We start from the raw sequence: 16,114 nt of genomic DNA, 5'->3' as shown, positions 1-16,114 counted from the left end.
TGAGTGCAAACAGAGTAAATCTGTTGAAGGATGCGGGCCGGACAAATATCGGCCGGGGAACCTGACTTTACCTTAGGAAGAGTTTCCAAAAATACCTCTTCAGTGAGGGGGGAATCGAAGAGAGACAACACTGGACTGTGGGAGGGAGGGGTTCAACAAAAGTAGGAGAGGGGGGTGGGATCTTGATATTGGTGATTTTATCCAGAAAATAATAATTCAGTGAATCACATAGGGACTGGGTAGGAGGGGGTTTAGGGGAAGCCCTCTCAGAAAAGGCTAAATCATGTACGATAGTAAAGATCTCCCTAGATTTATTCTCTGCCACCAGAATTTTTGCTGAAAAGTAGGCAGTTTTAACGAGAAGAGAGAAGAAGAAGACTGGTGTACTGTCTGAGTCTAATGTAGTGAGTCCATATAGTGCTAGTAGAATTCCTGAAACTACCACTAATGTTAGAGCAGAGGCCGACGAAGTGGGAGGTTAGATAGATACATGCCACAAATGTTATGTACTGTGCTTGCAAGTTGCTAGTGCTACTGTGACACAACTTTCTGCTGAATTTTTTTGTGTTAAATCTTAAAGAGCATTGGTTACAGTATGTTTTTCTTTCTTCATATAGATACTCCTTCTAAACTAACAAGGAAGGAGTTGGCTATCCGGGCCCGGCAACGGAAGCTGGAGGCAATTGTCGCCAAATATCGGCGGCTGGTGGCTCAGGAGGAGGAGGATGGCACGCAGTCAACAACATCCACAACAGCTGCACCCTCCTCCGCTGCCCCTGGGTCATACAGCCAGCGCAAAACTCCAGCGGTACGGAGCCGTGGTCCGGCAGCCACCCGCCGCCGCCGCCGAGCAGCAAAAACAACAGCTGCCACTAACAGTACCTGCAAGTGCAAGGCTCTTGTGCACCGATTGACCCTGCTAGTGTTCAACCTTGAGCAGGAGGTGGTGAGGCTGAAAGCCCTGCTCAAGGACCTCCGGAGAGAGCAGCGTGACCACCTGGCCAAAGGACACCGCCGGCGGAAGTAGAGACACTGTCCCTTGCCCCTTTTTTAAAGACTTTTGGGGGGTGGGAATTGGGCTTTGGGGTTTTGGAGTTTTGGGGACTGATTTCATGGACATTGGTTGGGGTTAGGGAGGGGGGTGAGTCGGTTCTTCTTGTGGGATAGTTTATTTTTGTTAGGGCTCAAATAATTATTTATTTCAACTTAAACATAGCATATGCGTTTTTTTACTGTTTTGTGGGGGAGGCAGCGGGGGTAACTGTACGTTTGTTTTCTTGAAACTTAACTGGCTGGTTGATTCAAATTGTCTAATTGCCCAAATTTGTACAAACGAGCCACTGACAGAATTAGTGAATTTAATTGTCCTACTACTTTACTAGTACTACCGTCAGTCTCTCCTCTCCTCCTACTCCATTATTTTTACTCCCCCAAAATGCTTATCTTACCTGTGATTCATGTTTGAGAATAGGGCTAGGCACAGGGCTGGCTGCATGGCAAATGGTGATTAAGGTTGGCTATGGAATCCTGGACGGATGAAATGTCATTGTTGTGGTGATAGTAGTAATGGTACACACTGGCAGTAGCAGCATATAAAAAATAGGAAATGAAACATTGAGTGGCCTGAGCAGACCATTACCAGTACAATAGATAGTACAGTACAAAAGCACAGCGCCATAAATTATAGCCTAAGCAATGCTAAAGTTTTCAAAATATAACTACTAGTTGCGTGGAGTATGGCTACTACAAGAAATAGTACTGAAGATGAAGGACACAGCAGCGTAAGCATTCTGTGGTAAATAAATTACCTAGTCAATTTTTCCGTATTATTATCATTACAAGACAGCTCATTCAAATGAGAGGCAGAGTCCGTGGTATCTGAGTCATACGGGTTTTAATGAAAAAACCTCGAGGTTGGAGATCATGTTCCGTCACCACTAGGGTTCGGGAAGGGACAGTCAACGTTTTATTAACATTACACATTATATATAGTAAAGTAACATCATTGAATCCAATACAGTAGGCGTAACAGGTGAAAAGAAGAAGATAAGAACACATGTGCGTAACAGGGGGCGTGAAGGAAGGCGTGTAATAGGCGTACACGGAGGCGTATAATGTGGACGTAATGTAGACGTCACAGAGAGTGTCATAAGTGGGTGTGTGCACAGAGATAATCTGCAGAGTCAGCAGGAAGTGCGGATGCGCGCGCAGCTAGCATGACGTGACATGGTCGTGTAACTGGGGAGAACTTTAACACTAGTAGAGGAGACAGAAGTCTGGGATGTCAGAACGACCTGGACCTATAACATATCTGGTATCTTATGTTTGGAGGATGTATTATCTGGAGTAAAAGGTCTCTCGGGCAGAGGCTATTCTATACTGAATGCTAGTGCGTGCATATGTGTCTACGTGTCTACGTGCAGGGCCATGGGCCTACTATGGCAACGGGAACTGTAAATTACTTGCATGGAGACAGGACGGCTTGCTCTTTGCTCTGCAGCCGGGGAGATGTTTACCTAAATCACTAGACAGGAATGTATTTTCGAGGAGGCTGAACAGATAATTTGAAGGCAAAATACTGTCTTGGCAGGCAGGCCAGGTTGAGCCAGGCACCGCTTCGCTTGGCAGGAAGTAAGGCAGAGGTCAGGGATACATATCCAAGCTGCAGCTTTCAGAGGCAGAAGGCAGAAAGGGCTCGGAAACAGAAATCAGGGCCTAGCTCGGTAGAGCCAGGAAAAACGTAAAAGTGTACCATGTAAAGACGTTGGCATGGCATGGTTAGGAACTGAATTATTGATCCATTCATGGTGGATCTGAAAGAGGACATGTTAACGTTGGACGCAAATGTATTTGCGTCTTCATATTCGGTCATGGAGGGAAATTACATGTACTTGAAGCACGTACATGGAGACGTTGGGGTACACGTTAGGGGACATACTTGACCATAAAAATTTCAATTACCTCATTCCCTCCTTGTCCCCTACGTTCCCTTCAGGATACATCAATCTTCATGAGTCCATCTATCTGTTCATATAACATCATTTGCTCATCTTTTTTCATTCGGGCACGAGAACGTGGACTTGGATGGGGAATACATGATGTGGCGCACAAGCCGCAAATCGCTGGCCCACATTGTAGACATAGACAACAACTGAATACTATGAGTAGGGCTATTCCAAGGAACGATAGGACTTTCCATCCCCAGGCTGATATGATGCTCCAGAGCCAACCGGACCAAGTCCAGGTGCCTGGATTCTGGTGTATCTGACTGGCAATCTTGTGGAGCCGAGTTATGGCTCTGTATACTGACGGTGCGTTATTAGGAATGAAAACACAACAACTGGATCCGATGACTCTACAAGCCCCGCCCCTATCCGCCAGGATGACGTCAAGGACGAGACGATTTTGAAGAACGACAAGTCTCATAGCAGACTGCTCTTCTGTTAAGTTACCTAGGGCAAAAGTAGTTTCATTCACTACTGCTTCAAGGGTTCTGGTCAATTTACGTATCAGTTTACTATTTGAGACAGTTCCTAAATAAGGAAAGTATCCTTTATTGAAATCCGTGTATTGTTCCCATGTTGTTTCAGTGTAATCGACAATCAGGAGTTCTCTCCTGGGTCTGACATGAACGAGATGAGAATTTCTATGGTAATCAGATGGGGCTAGAAAAACAGGTGGCAATAGGAATGCAATGTAACAAGTACCATCCCAGTCTGGAGGTAAACGTATATAAGCTGTATGGCCACAAATGAAATAGGAATGTCGGGAAGCTTTGAATGTAGACTTGCCATTATCACTGAATTCAATAACTGTATTACAATCGCTGTGTCCTAGATGTACTGAACCATTCTTTCTAACGCATAGGTCACCTTTCACTGGTAAAACTGATATTGAGGGTAAGTTCGTACTAGTTTCTGACTGGACATTCAAGATCATGAGGCTAAGTGTAAAATTGCCTAATCCATATACTTCGTTTTCTAGATCGGTACCTGTCATTTGGGGAAAACCCTCCTTGTCAGGGAAACATGCCTTATTCATAACTGTATTCAGGTTTCCCCATATCCAATTACCTTGGGAAACTTTGGACTTACTGTCCAACGAGGACATTAATGTAAACCACGCACCACATGAACCATTATGTGTAAACGGGTAAGGAAAAAGAGGCAGGGCTCCCGTCATTTTCTGGTACGGAGGGAGTCGGCCACATACCCAGCAATTAGTGGCATTGCTGGTCTGGTGTGAATGATGTAACATACGGATAAAAGAATTGTTACGCAGTGCAAGTCGGTAAGAAAGTTCGTGCGGGGGCAGATCACTAAAGGTGTGGTCTGCAGTATCATTGAAAGAAGAATGTGCTTGTATAGGAAAATATACGTGTAACACATAGCTTTGGCATATAATCGTAAGACTCAGAAAAAACATGACAAGTAAAGTAACAATACATCTACTTCGGAGATTCTTGCAATATTTCTGTTTCTTGATCTCCTGTCTATCTCTCTCACTATGTGGGTCTAGCTTGTACATGTCAGGAACCTGTCTAACCGCTTCACCCAGGGGGGGACTTAAACAATTAAACTGTCTGACTTACTAGACCTCAACTTTAATTTGTACTCCTGGGACGGAGTTTTCTCTACCAGGGGGAGTTTAGTATCAGTCATTGGAATGCGGCAGTCCTGGGAAACAGTTTTTGGCGGAAGTCCATAACACTTCTTGACGTGGCTCGAGTGGAGCCAGTTTTTCCTGCCTTCGAGTTTCACTGCAGTCCTTGTGGTCATCAAAACAATCTTAGGTTCCTTCCAGCGGGGCTCCAGAGGGCTTGACCGGTCAAAATTACGAACATACACGTAGTCGCCAGGGACGATCTTGTGTGGCTTCACCTCGGTGTTGTCTGGAAAGGCTGCTGCGACCTGTGAACGACATGATTGTAGTGCAGACATCAAGGAAGCAAGGTAATCTGTCAGCATATTACTGTCAACATCGGTTAATTTACGGGGCAGAGGCGTCCCCCACATATTCGGTGGCCGGCCAAAAACCACCTCATACGGGGATAGCCCTGTCCTAGAATGGGCTACCATTCGCATATAGAAGAGGGCAACTGGAAGGGCTACTATCCAGTCTACTCCTTTTTCTGCACAGACCTTGGCAAGACGAGTTTTCAGAGTCTGATTGTGTCTCTCTACTAATCCAGCTGCTTCGGGATGCCGAACACAGTGGAACTTCCATTGGTAACCTAGCAAAAGGGAAACTTGCTTCATTAGCTCGGACGAGAATGGCTGTCCGTTATCTGAATACACGACACGAGGCAAACCAAACCTCGGGAAGAATTCGCGAACCAACTGCTTGGCAGTGGTCACGGCAGTGTAATCTGGGACTGGATATGCTTCTGTCCATCGGGAAAGTGCACATACAACTACGAGGACGTACTTGAATCCTCGACAACGGTCCATCTGGATATAATCCATCTGAAGGACTTCAAAAGGGTGATCAGGAGGATGAAATCCACCTTGCTCTACGGGAATGCCTTTACCTGGGTTGAACTGACAACAGATCATGCAAGTACGCACTTTCTGTTTTGCTGCTGCTCGCAAATGCTTATTGAACCAAAGGTTTTGAATACTGTCTAACATGGCTTTTTCTCCTAAATGTGCAGGACTATGTGCTGTGTTAATGATAACTTGAACCATAGAGTCAGGGAGAAACCAAGTGGCTTTTCCCTTCATCATCCATCCTTGTTCTGTTTGGATCCCTCCTAGTTCCTATCTGACGTAACTTTGAAAATAACGGCATTTTTACCTTGACTCGAACACAATAAACACAGTAATGAAAAACAAACAGTCATTCATGCCACGACATGAAACACATTAAAACATTTCGAATAGATACTGTCTTGAACATAGAACACAATACTTGGAATTACGTGAAAATAATACTTGAAGGCTTGAATTCTGAATCACTGAATTACTGAAACACTAGATGCACTGCTAAACAGTACAGACCGGTCCCATAAAGAGACACGTCATACCGCGCTCACCTAAGTGAACACGTACGGACCAGGACTGTGTGCCCAGACCTGTCTTGACCGGACACAAACTAATGCACCTGTCTAGATGCGTCCCTAGCAATGGTACTCACCGGGAGCAATACTTGAACTTGAAGGCCTCAGACTTGACTGGACTCTGGACTGGACTGCTACTGCTACGCATGCGCCTCGGTACTTCGGAACAGGTGGGCCTCTGGGTACCTCGGACACTGTTACTCTCGGCTGGGCTCTGATCGGGATCCTCCGCACTCCTCACCACCTCGTCTGGATGTCGGCCGCAGTCTCCGTCACCTCCGTAGGCCTGAGGGAGATACAGGAAAACCTGCAGATGCGCATAGGAGTCCGTCACGGCTGTGGCAGGGGGCAAGGCCTGCGACGCATCGCCGGCGCGTGGGGTGGGGGAGGGGTCCCTATTCGGGCGCCAAATTATGTGGTAAATAAATTACCTAGTCAATTTTTCCGTATAATTATCATTACAAGACAGCTCATTCAAATGAGAGGCAGAGTCCGTGGTATCTGAGTCATACGGGTTTTAATGAAAAAACCTCGAGGTTGGAGATCATGTTCCGTCACCACTAGGGTTCGGGAAGGGACAGTCAACGTTTTATTAACATTACACATTATATATAGTAAAGTAACATCATTGAATCCAATACAGTAGGCGTAACAGGTGAAAAGAAGAAGATAAGAACACATGTGCGTAACAGGGGGCGTGAAGGAAGGCGTGTAATAGGCGTACACGGAGGCGTATAATGTGGACGTAATGTAGACGTCACAGAGAGTGTCATAAGTGGGTGTGTGCACAGAGATAATCCTCAGAGTCAGCAGGAAGTGCGGATGCGCGCGCAGCTAGCATGACGTGACATGGTCGTGTAACTGGGGAGAACTTTAACACTAGTAGAGGAGACAGAAGTCTGGGATGTCAGAACGACCTGGACCTATAACATATCTGGTATCTTATGTTTGGAGGATGTATTATCTGGAGTAAAAGGTCTCTCGGGCAGAGGCTATTCTATACTGAATGCTAGTGCATGTATATGTGTCTACGTGTCTACGTGCAGGGCCATGGGCCTACTATGGCAACGGGAACTGTAAATTACTTGCATGGAGACAGGACGGCTTGCTCTTTGCTCTGCAGCCGGGGAGATGTTTACCTAAATCACTAGACAGGAATGTATTTTCGAGGAGGCTGAACATATAACTTGAAGGCAAAATACTGTCTTGGCAGGCAGGCCAGGTTGAGCCAGGCACCGCTTCGCTTGGCAGGAAGTAAGGCAGAGGTCAGGGATACATATCCAAGCTGCAGCTTTCAGAGGCAGAAGGCAGAAAGGGCTCGGAAACAGAAATCAGGGCCTAGCTCGGTAGAGCCAGGAAAAACGTAAAAGTGTACCATGTAAAGACGTTGGCATGGCATGGTTAGGAACTGAATTATTGATCCATTCATGGTGGATCTGAAAGAGGACATGTTAACGTTGGACGCAAATGTATTTGCGTCTTCATATTCGGTCATGGAGGGAAATTACATGTACTTGAAGCACGTACATGGAGACGTTGGGGTACACGTTAGGGGACATACTTGACCATAAAAATTTCAATTACCTCAATTCGTCACGTGTAGGAGGAGGATGTTGTTGATGAATCCACTCGATGGCACAAATGAAATTCTGATTTGATTTGCAAATACTCATGGGTGTGTGTCAAGCAGAATAGGAATAAGAATATATCCTCGCAAAAGGAGGAGCTTCGTGCGCATCCGAGATGGCCGCGTGAGCACAGGGCTCCTGAGACCCTTGCCGCCCTCCGCATATATCCTGAACGATATCCTGATTACGACGACAGGTTATTGGAGATGAAACTTAGTTGATGGACTAGCTGCTTTCAAAAATTGATTCGGACTTCAGGAACCGCTATTACGACAACCTGAACTTTTGAGGCCCACCACATGGCGACGCCTGGGGCTCGAGTCGTTGAGACGCCTAGGCAGTAGTTGAACAACAATGGCCTGATGGGCTCGGCTCATTGCCTTGGAGTTAACTTTCGGTTTCGCTTTCGGGTCTTTGGCCTTATCCTAACCCAAGATTGTAAAAAAAAGATTGACCTGGTCACTCAAGGTCTCCCGAACTCTGTGAATCCACCGTATGCCAACGGTCGCGAGCATCTGTGTGCTGGGCTGCAGCTGCTGGCGCCTGCTTTTGAAGACTCCGGTGGGTTGACCGCGAAGGGCCATTTTCACCAGGTCTCACAGGCCCCTCGGGGCACATTGCCCAACATGGCGGGAAGACCCGACAACGAGAAGTGGAAAACCAAGACGCCTCTCCGGGGGGGAACTATTCAAACGAATGTCATGGATCGATATACCCAGCCTAAGGGGTCCCCCAGTGGTACGAATAAGATTTTGGAGAAGGCAGGTGGGGACCGGCTGCGTCGACCGAGTTGACTCTACAAGATGCCATGGGCGCCATTGCTAGTATTAAGTCTTCCATCGGCCAGCAATTTGAGTCTCTCGCCCTTAAGCTCGACACTGTGGCCATTGACGTCAATTTGATTAGAGCGGACTTGTCGAAGACTAACGAGAAGGTCAAATCCTTAGATCTAAAGACCTCCAGCCTTACGACCGATGTGTCCGACTTACAGACGGAGGTCGGCAATCCTCTAATGATCTCATGGCTCGTCGACTTGAGCATTTTGAAAATAGGGCCAGACGCAATAATGTACGTATTATTGGGGTCCCTGAAAAAATGGAAAATCCTGCCATTGATCTCCTTGTGGAGGACCTCATCCTAAATCACCTTACCCCCAGAGGCCTAAGTAAATTCTTCGCCTTGGAGCGTGCGCACCGAGTACCTGGTGGGAAGCCGAAGCCGGGTGCCCCTCCGAGGCCGATTATCGCCAGAATTTTCAACTTCAGAGACAGAGACGCTATCCTGCAGGCATCGCGGGTGGGAGGCCCCGTGAAGTTTGAAAACACAACTGTTATCTTCTACCTGGACTTTACCCAGTTCGTTCAGAGACTGAGGATGGGGTTTCAGGGGGTGAAGCGACGGTTGAGAGACATGGACTTGAAATACGCGATGCTATTTCCAGCCAGGCTCCGTGTCGAATATGAGGACCGGATGTTTTTCTTTGATTGTCCTGAGAATGTGAGTGACTGGCTGGATACATTACAAAGCGGAGCGATCGAATGGAGCACTCGGGTGGAGCAGAGGGTGGTGTGCCGGAGCAAGAATGACAATGTGGTCCCTGATTTCCGAACAATTAACATACCATACAGCCCGGTTTGAGGTCTTTCATACTTATGTGGTCTATGGTGGCATACCCCAGGGTGGCGGGGGTGTGGGACTCTTTCCTCCTCTGGGTTTCTTTTTGTAGACTAGTTTACTGTTAGGGCGACAGGCACACTGCAAGTTGGGGATGTTTTTGAGTCTAACGCAGGGGTGCAGGGTGGGGGTTATTGTAACGGGATCATATTGGGGGTGGAATGGGGAGTTTGGGCATGTTTTACTTTTTCTCAAGGCAACGTATTGTTTTATTCTTGTATCTGGGTACTGTGTTCGCTATGGAGAGGACTCTGCATTCATTTCCGGGATGGGGGGGTAGTGGGTTGAAAATACTGTGTTGGAATGTCAATGGGTTGGGGGATAGGATAAAGCGGGGAGTAGTGTTGCAACTGTTGAGACGCCTCTCCCCTGATGTTGTGTTGTTGCAGGAGACGCACTTGATTGGAAACACTTGTCACGGCATGAATCGGCGAGGATATCGTCTTGCTGTACACTCTGGGTACACTACTGGTTCTAGGGGCTTGGGCATCCTAGTCAAGGACTCTCTCCTTTTGGAAATAGACAACATGATTCTTGATAACAGGGGGCGCTACGCTGCTCTCACAGGAAGGTTGGAGGGGAGGACTGTCTCGCTGGTTTCTGTATATGTCCCGCCTGGTCTACAGACCTCAACTTTTGCTGATCTTGGGCGTGTGGCACTGGGGCTTCCGGATGGTATCCAGGTGTTGGGCGGAGATTTCAATTCAGTTGTCTCCGGTAGTGTAGATCGCTACCCCCCAGAGACCTCACCAGGTCACAGTCTTGGTTAGGTGGGCTTTTAGATACACTGGGTTTGGTAGACTGTTGGAGGCTGATGCATCCGGGACAGGTACAATGCACCTTCCACTCTGGGGCCCACGGCAGTCTCTCCAGACTTGACTATGTTTTGATGCCGGCGGTACAGGCCTCCTCTGTCAGGGAGATTAGACATCTGGCCCGGGGTATATCAGATCACTCCCCATTGTGGCTCCAGATTGGCACTAGTGTGTGTTGACGGACGGATTGCCCCGATAAATCCCTAGTATCTTCGTAACCCCAAAACTCGTGCTGAGTTGAGTAAGTCCCTGGATCTGTACTTTGCCGAGAACGAGGGGTCTGTGTCATCCTCTGTGTCACTGTGGGAGGGATTTAAGATGGTCATCCGAGGACATGTATTAATGTTAATCGCTGGTGCCAAGAAAAGTAAGAATGAGGAGGTGGTTCGTTTAGAGACTGAAATAACTGAGCTAGAAAGGGATCTGGAACTGGGTGTGACTCGTAACAAGCTTCATGCTCTCAGCCTCAAACAACTGGATTATAAGGCCCTGGTGACGGATGCCGCTAAACTCATGAGCAGCAGGGCAGACTGTATGATGTGGGTGATAAGGCTGGGAAACTGACTGCTTGGCTAGATAAAAAGGAGAGGGCGAGTCGTGTGGTTCCTGTGATTGAGAAACTTGATGGAGTGTGTGTGACTGATCCGACTGAGATTGTCGAGTGTTTCGCGGAACATTTCCGACATGTGTATTCCCCAGTCTCATATAGACCGGAGGAAGACTCCCACCTGTTGCTACGTGCAATTGCATTGCCTCGCCTATCGGACTCGGATAGGGACTTAATGGACGCGGTATTTTCAGCTGATGAGGTGGCCCTTGCTATTCGCTCTGTGTGCTCAGGCAAAGCTATGGGCCCTAATGGTCTGCCCATCGAACTCTACAAGTAGCGTCCTGACAAAATGGCGCTGTATCTCCGTGATATGTTTTTAGAGTCGCAAGACATTGGCTCCCTTCCTCGTGATCAGTGTCTCGCTACCATTGTGGTGATTCATAAGGAGGGGAAACCGCATGATTGCTGTGCGTCCTACAGGCCCATTTCGCTCTTAAACGCCGAACCAAAGATTCTCGCTATGTTGCTGGCAAACCGCTGGATAAAAGTAATTAGTGACTTGGTTCATCCGGATCAGTCCGGTTTCATCCCACACCGCAATACAGCACTCAACCTGAGGCGCTTGCACGTTGTTCTTGCAAGGGCGGCGTCGCTGCGTGAACCTGCCACTTTGGTTTCTTTGGACGCTACGATGGTCTTTGATACGGTGGAGTGGCCGTACCTCTGGGCCGCTCTTGCGAAATTTGGGTTTGGTCCTGGTTTCATTGGGTGGGTGAAACTTTTGTATGAGGAGCCATTGGCACAGGTGGTAGTGAATGGTCGAGTATCTAAGCCCTTCGTTCTTGGGAGGGGTACGGGCAGGGCTGTCCATTGTCCCCGCTTCTTTTCGCCCTTGCCTTGGAGTCCCTGGCTGCCTGGCTGCGATGGGAGCCTTCGATGAAGGGTATTCAGTGGATCGCATATCGCTCTATGCTGACGACATTTTGTTGTACCTCACCTCCCCTCGTAAGTCGTTGAATGTATTGTTTGATGTGCTCACCTCGTTTGGAAGGAACTCCGGCCTTGTGATCAATTGGACCAAGTCCTGTGTGTATGTGCTTTCGGGTGATACCCCCCCTCTGCCGCGCCGTTGTCCCATCCAGGTGTCGCAGTCGCGATTTAAGTACTTGGGGATTTTTATAACTTTAGATCCTGTGGCTCGGTATGATCGTAATCTGCTCCCTCCTCTTCAGAGGTTAAAATCTGACGTTGTGGCCTGGCTCAGTCTACCACTTTCACCACTTGGGCGCGCAGCTCTTTTCAAAATGATGTCCTTACCGCGATTTCTATATGCACTCCAGAATACGTTTGATGTTATTCCGGCCAGTTATTTTCGGGAGGTGGAGAGTATGCAGAGACGATTGATCTGGGATGGACGCTCGCGTTTTGCCCTCGTGAAACTCATGCTTCCTTGGTATGACGGAGGTATCCCACTTCCGGATATCAAGCGATATTATTGGGCCTCTCAGTTGGGAGCGATTAATCATGGAATGTATGGACCAGCCTCCAACCCTGCATTTGAGATGGATAAGCACTTGTTACCGGGTGGAGACTATAACAGAACCCTTTATTCCAAAGCAGACGGGAGGGAACTGTCGGGACCTACCAAGATAGCGGTTCGAGTGTGGCATGATGCGAATGCGGCACCGGGATGGAAGGATCGACTGACCTGTGCGACTCCGCTTTATGCGTCTGAAAGACTGGGTTGCCTGTGGAAAACAAAAGGATTTAAAAAGTATGATATGATTGGTATCAGTAGGGTGAGTGATCTATGGGTCAAGGGTAAATTCAAGACCTTCGAGGCACTGAAGGTAGAGTATGAGCTGAGTGATAGAGAATTCTTCCGTTATGCACAGATTACCCACGCGTTGAACTCGGTTTTTCCTAAGGGTATTGACATCCCCGAATCCTCCCCACTGGAAGATCGGGTGCTTGACGGCCACGTGCCCGACAGCACTATTTCTTTGATATATAAGAAATTGATTATTAATCAAACGGATCTGTTGGCGCGGCTCAGGGAGGTCTGGACCAGCGGCGGTTTGGAGTTGGATGACGAGGACTGGCAGTCGGCGCTATCTTCACCGAAGGAGGTCGCCATTCCGGCCCGCCTCCGACTCGTTCAACTTAAAATCCTACATCGGATATATGTCACTGGCCTGCGCTTGATTCATATGGGTTATTCAGTGGATGGGCTATGTAAGCGTGGTTGTGGACTGGTTGGAACCTTCCTCCATATAATTTGGGAGTGCCCGGGGGTGGCGGCGGTCTGGAATCGTGTACATGCTGTGATGGAAAGAGTCACGGGGTGGCATTATTACCCGAAGCGAGGCGTTGCCTGTTGAATGTCTGGCAACCAAATTTATTTATTTTATTTATTTATTTATTTAAACTTATAAGGCGCCCGGCTACCCGCAGTGGGTTTCCCGGCGCCAAGGGATAGACTGAAGAAGAATGAACTACCGAGCATCTGTCAATGAAGCTACTGAGAAAGACTGCTCAAATTACTGCTGAAACAGCCAAGTTTTTAAACCCCTGCGGAAGCGAAGAAGATCTGTCTCCAACTTCAGGGTCACAGGCAGGGCATTCCAAAATGTAGTGCCTAGATGAGAAAAGGAGCGGCCGCCCATCTTCACCTAAATCTAGGGACGATAAAATCTCCTTTTCCTGAGGATCTCAGACTGCGACTGGGCTTATAAGCATGAAAGAGATTCTGTAGGTACCTCGGGCCAGAGCCCTGTTTTATCCTAAAGATATAACATAATGCCTTGAATTTAATTCTACTTGTTATTCTCAGCCAATGTAGATCGCAAAGGGCTTGAGAGGCAGATGTTCTCCAAGGAACATTGCGTAACAGCCGTGCGGCCGCATTTTAGACGACCTGAAGTTTGCTCACTGTTGTTAAATCGGCACCATGATAGAGGACATTCCCGTAGTCCAGGTGAGATATTACCAAAGCCTGGACCACAGTCCTCTGTGTAGAGACGGGAAGCATCCACAAGATTTTTTGAAGCCATCTTAAGGTGGCAAAACAGATGGAAGCCACCCTGACGGCCTGTTGCCGCATTGTGAGCTTTTCGTCAATGAGGAATCCGAGATTGCGAACCTGAGCAACGGGTTGAGGGGTAGGACCCATGCTCTCGGGCCAATGTTGAGGACCCCATAGATCTTTACCCTTGCCCAGGATCACAACCTCAGTCTTATCCCCATTTAACTTGAGGAAATTATCCTGCATCCACTCTGCCACTCGAGTCAAACCCTGCTTAAGAGCCGAGATGTTATTACCTTCCCTGTTAGAGAGGGAGAAGATGATTTGTGTGTCAAAGGCGTAAGAAAATAAATTCAAGCCGGCTTCCTCCACAATGGTGGCCAGGGGTCAAACATAGATATTAAATAGTAGTGGACTAAGAATAGACCCCTGGGAACACCGTATGCCGATGCACATATTTTCGAGGATGCTTTGGCTGAAAAAACCTGAAAGGTACGACCACTTAAAAAAGAGGCTATCCAAGCCAGAGCTGAGCCCCCAACTCCCAGAGATTGGAGAGATGTGAGAAGGATGGAATGGGACACGGTATCAAACGCCGCACTTAAGTCCAAAAGGATAAGTGCAGATGTATCCCCGTGATCGATACTGTGCCGTAAATTCTCAGTAACTCCCAAAAGTGTGGTCTCTGTGGAATGGTGTGCTCTGAAGCCGGATTGCGATGGATGCAAAAAGCCCGAACCCTCTACCAAGAGAGTCAGCTGTGAATTGATGTGCCTTTCCAAGATTTTAGAAAAAATAGGCAGCAACGAGATAGGCCTAAAGTTGGATAAATTGGAGACAGCCCCTCCAGCCTTTTTTAGCAGAGGGATAACCATTGCATGCTTCCACGTCTGTGCAACACAGGATTCTATCAGCGAAGAATTGAGGAGCTTCATCACCACACGACGAGGGTTCAAGTCAAGTTGTTTCAAAATTTTAGCCGGTAAAGGGTCACGGGGAGAACCGGATTTGATGCTCTCGAGACAGTGAGAAAAAGAAACGTCATCAAAAAGCGGCCACTTGGTAAGTTTGATTGTCAAGGGGGACTGACTGTTTTGAACAGGCACAGGCATAGATGATAATTCTTCGCTCGAAGGTAGAAGACTCAGAGAGTCATGGATACGTTCCACCTTGGTGATAAAAAAACTCAGCAATAGAGTTACATTGTGCCTCCTTCAGAACAGGAGGGGCAGGAGTAGAGTCTGCACCTGTCAGTTTTCTTACTACAGAAAAAAGTGTGCGAGGACAATTCTGAGCGTGTGTTATAGTATTGGCGATGTAAGTAGCTCTAGCTATTTTACATTGTTTATGGTAATCTCTAAGAGCCACCCTATATGCCACCTTGCGAGAGGGAGAGTAGGAACGCCTCCATTGCCTCTCAAGTACCTTACATTGAGATTTCATGGTTTTTAAATTCTCCAAAAACCATGCCGCAGGGTGACAGTGGGGCAGAGAAGCATGGATGCAAGAGGAACAAATTTGTCAACAGCAGTAGTCAACCATTTGGAGACTGCCGCCTCCAACACCAAAAGGGATGAATTAACATTTGGTGAGGTATCAGACAGATGGAAATTAAGATCAGTGATATTGAGCTTGCCCCAACAACGTAAACTTTCTCCTGTATCAGCATCATCAGATGCTGTGATCTTTGTACACGAGAGAGAAAATGTAACTGCCATATGATCCGACCATTCCAAAGGACGAGCGGCAGGTTCACAGTCATACCTAAGGTCCGAGAGGACAGGATCCAACAAATGTCCCGCTGAATGCGTAGATCCTGAATTGCATAATAGAATATTAAGAACTTCTAAATCAGCTAAAAAGGTTTTGCTAATCGTGCATTGAGGGTCTTCCAAATGTAAGTTCAGATCCCCCAAGAAGGTGAAATTGGCAGCCTTCAGGATCAGTGGAGCAATAGTTTCCGAGAAAGATGTCGCCCATACATTGGAATTACCGGGAGGACGATACATTAATAGACCAGATAAAGTCATCTGAGCACTAATTGCTAATTTGAATTGGGCGGCCTCACAACCCTGGAGGGGAAAGGCTTCAAACTTACAGCTGTAACTGGATTTAAAAACTATAGCAATACCACCTCCCTTGCCAGTATCTCTCTCTCTTGACCATGACATAGCCAGGAGGAATTGCAAAAGCAATGTCAGGTTCGGAGCTCGCTTGGAGCCAAGTTTCTGTCAGGAACATGGCGTCAGGTTTTTCATCGACTATAAAATCGTAAATGTGATTTTTGTGCTTTGGAAGAGACCTACAATTTATGCTCCAAAACTGAAGTTTGGGAATAATAGAAGAGGGTCTAGTAACATTCGA

Source organism: Lissotriton vulgaris, chromosome 6 (assembly GCF_964263255.1).
Source record: "Lissotriton vulgaris chromosome 6, aLisVul1.2, whole genome shotgun sequence".
Lineage (NCBI taxonomy): Eukaryota > Metazoa > Chordata > Amphibia > Caudata > Salamandridae > Lissotriton > Lissotriton vulgaris.
This window is presented reverse-complemented; position numbering follows the sequence as displayed.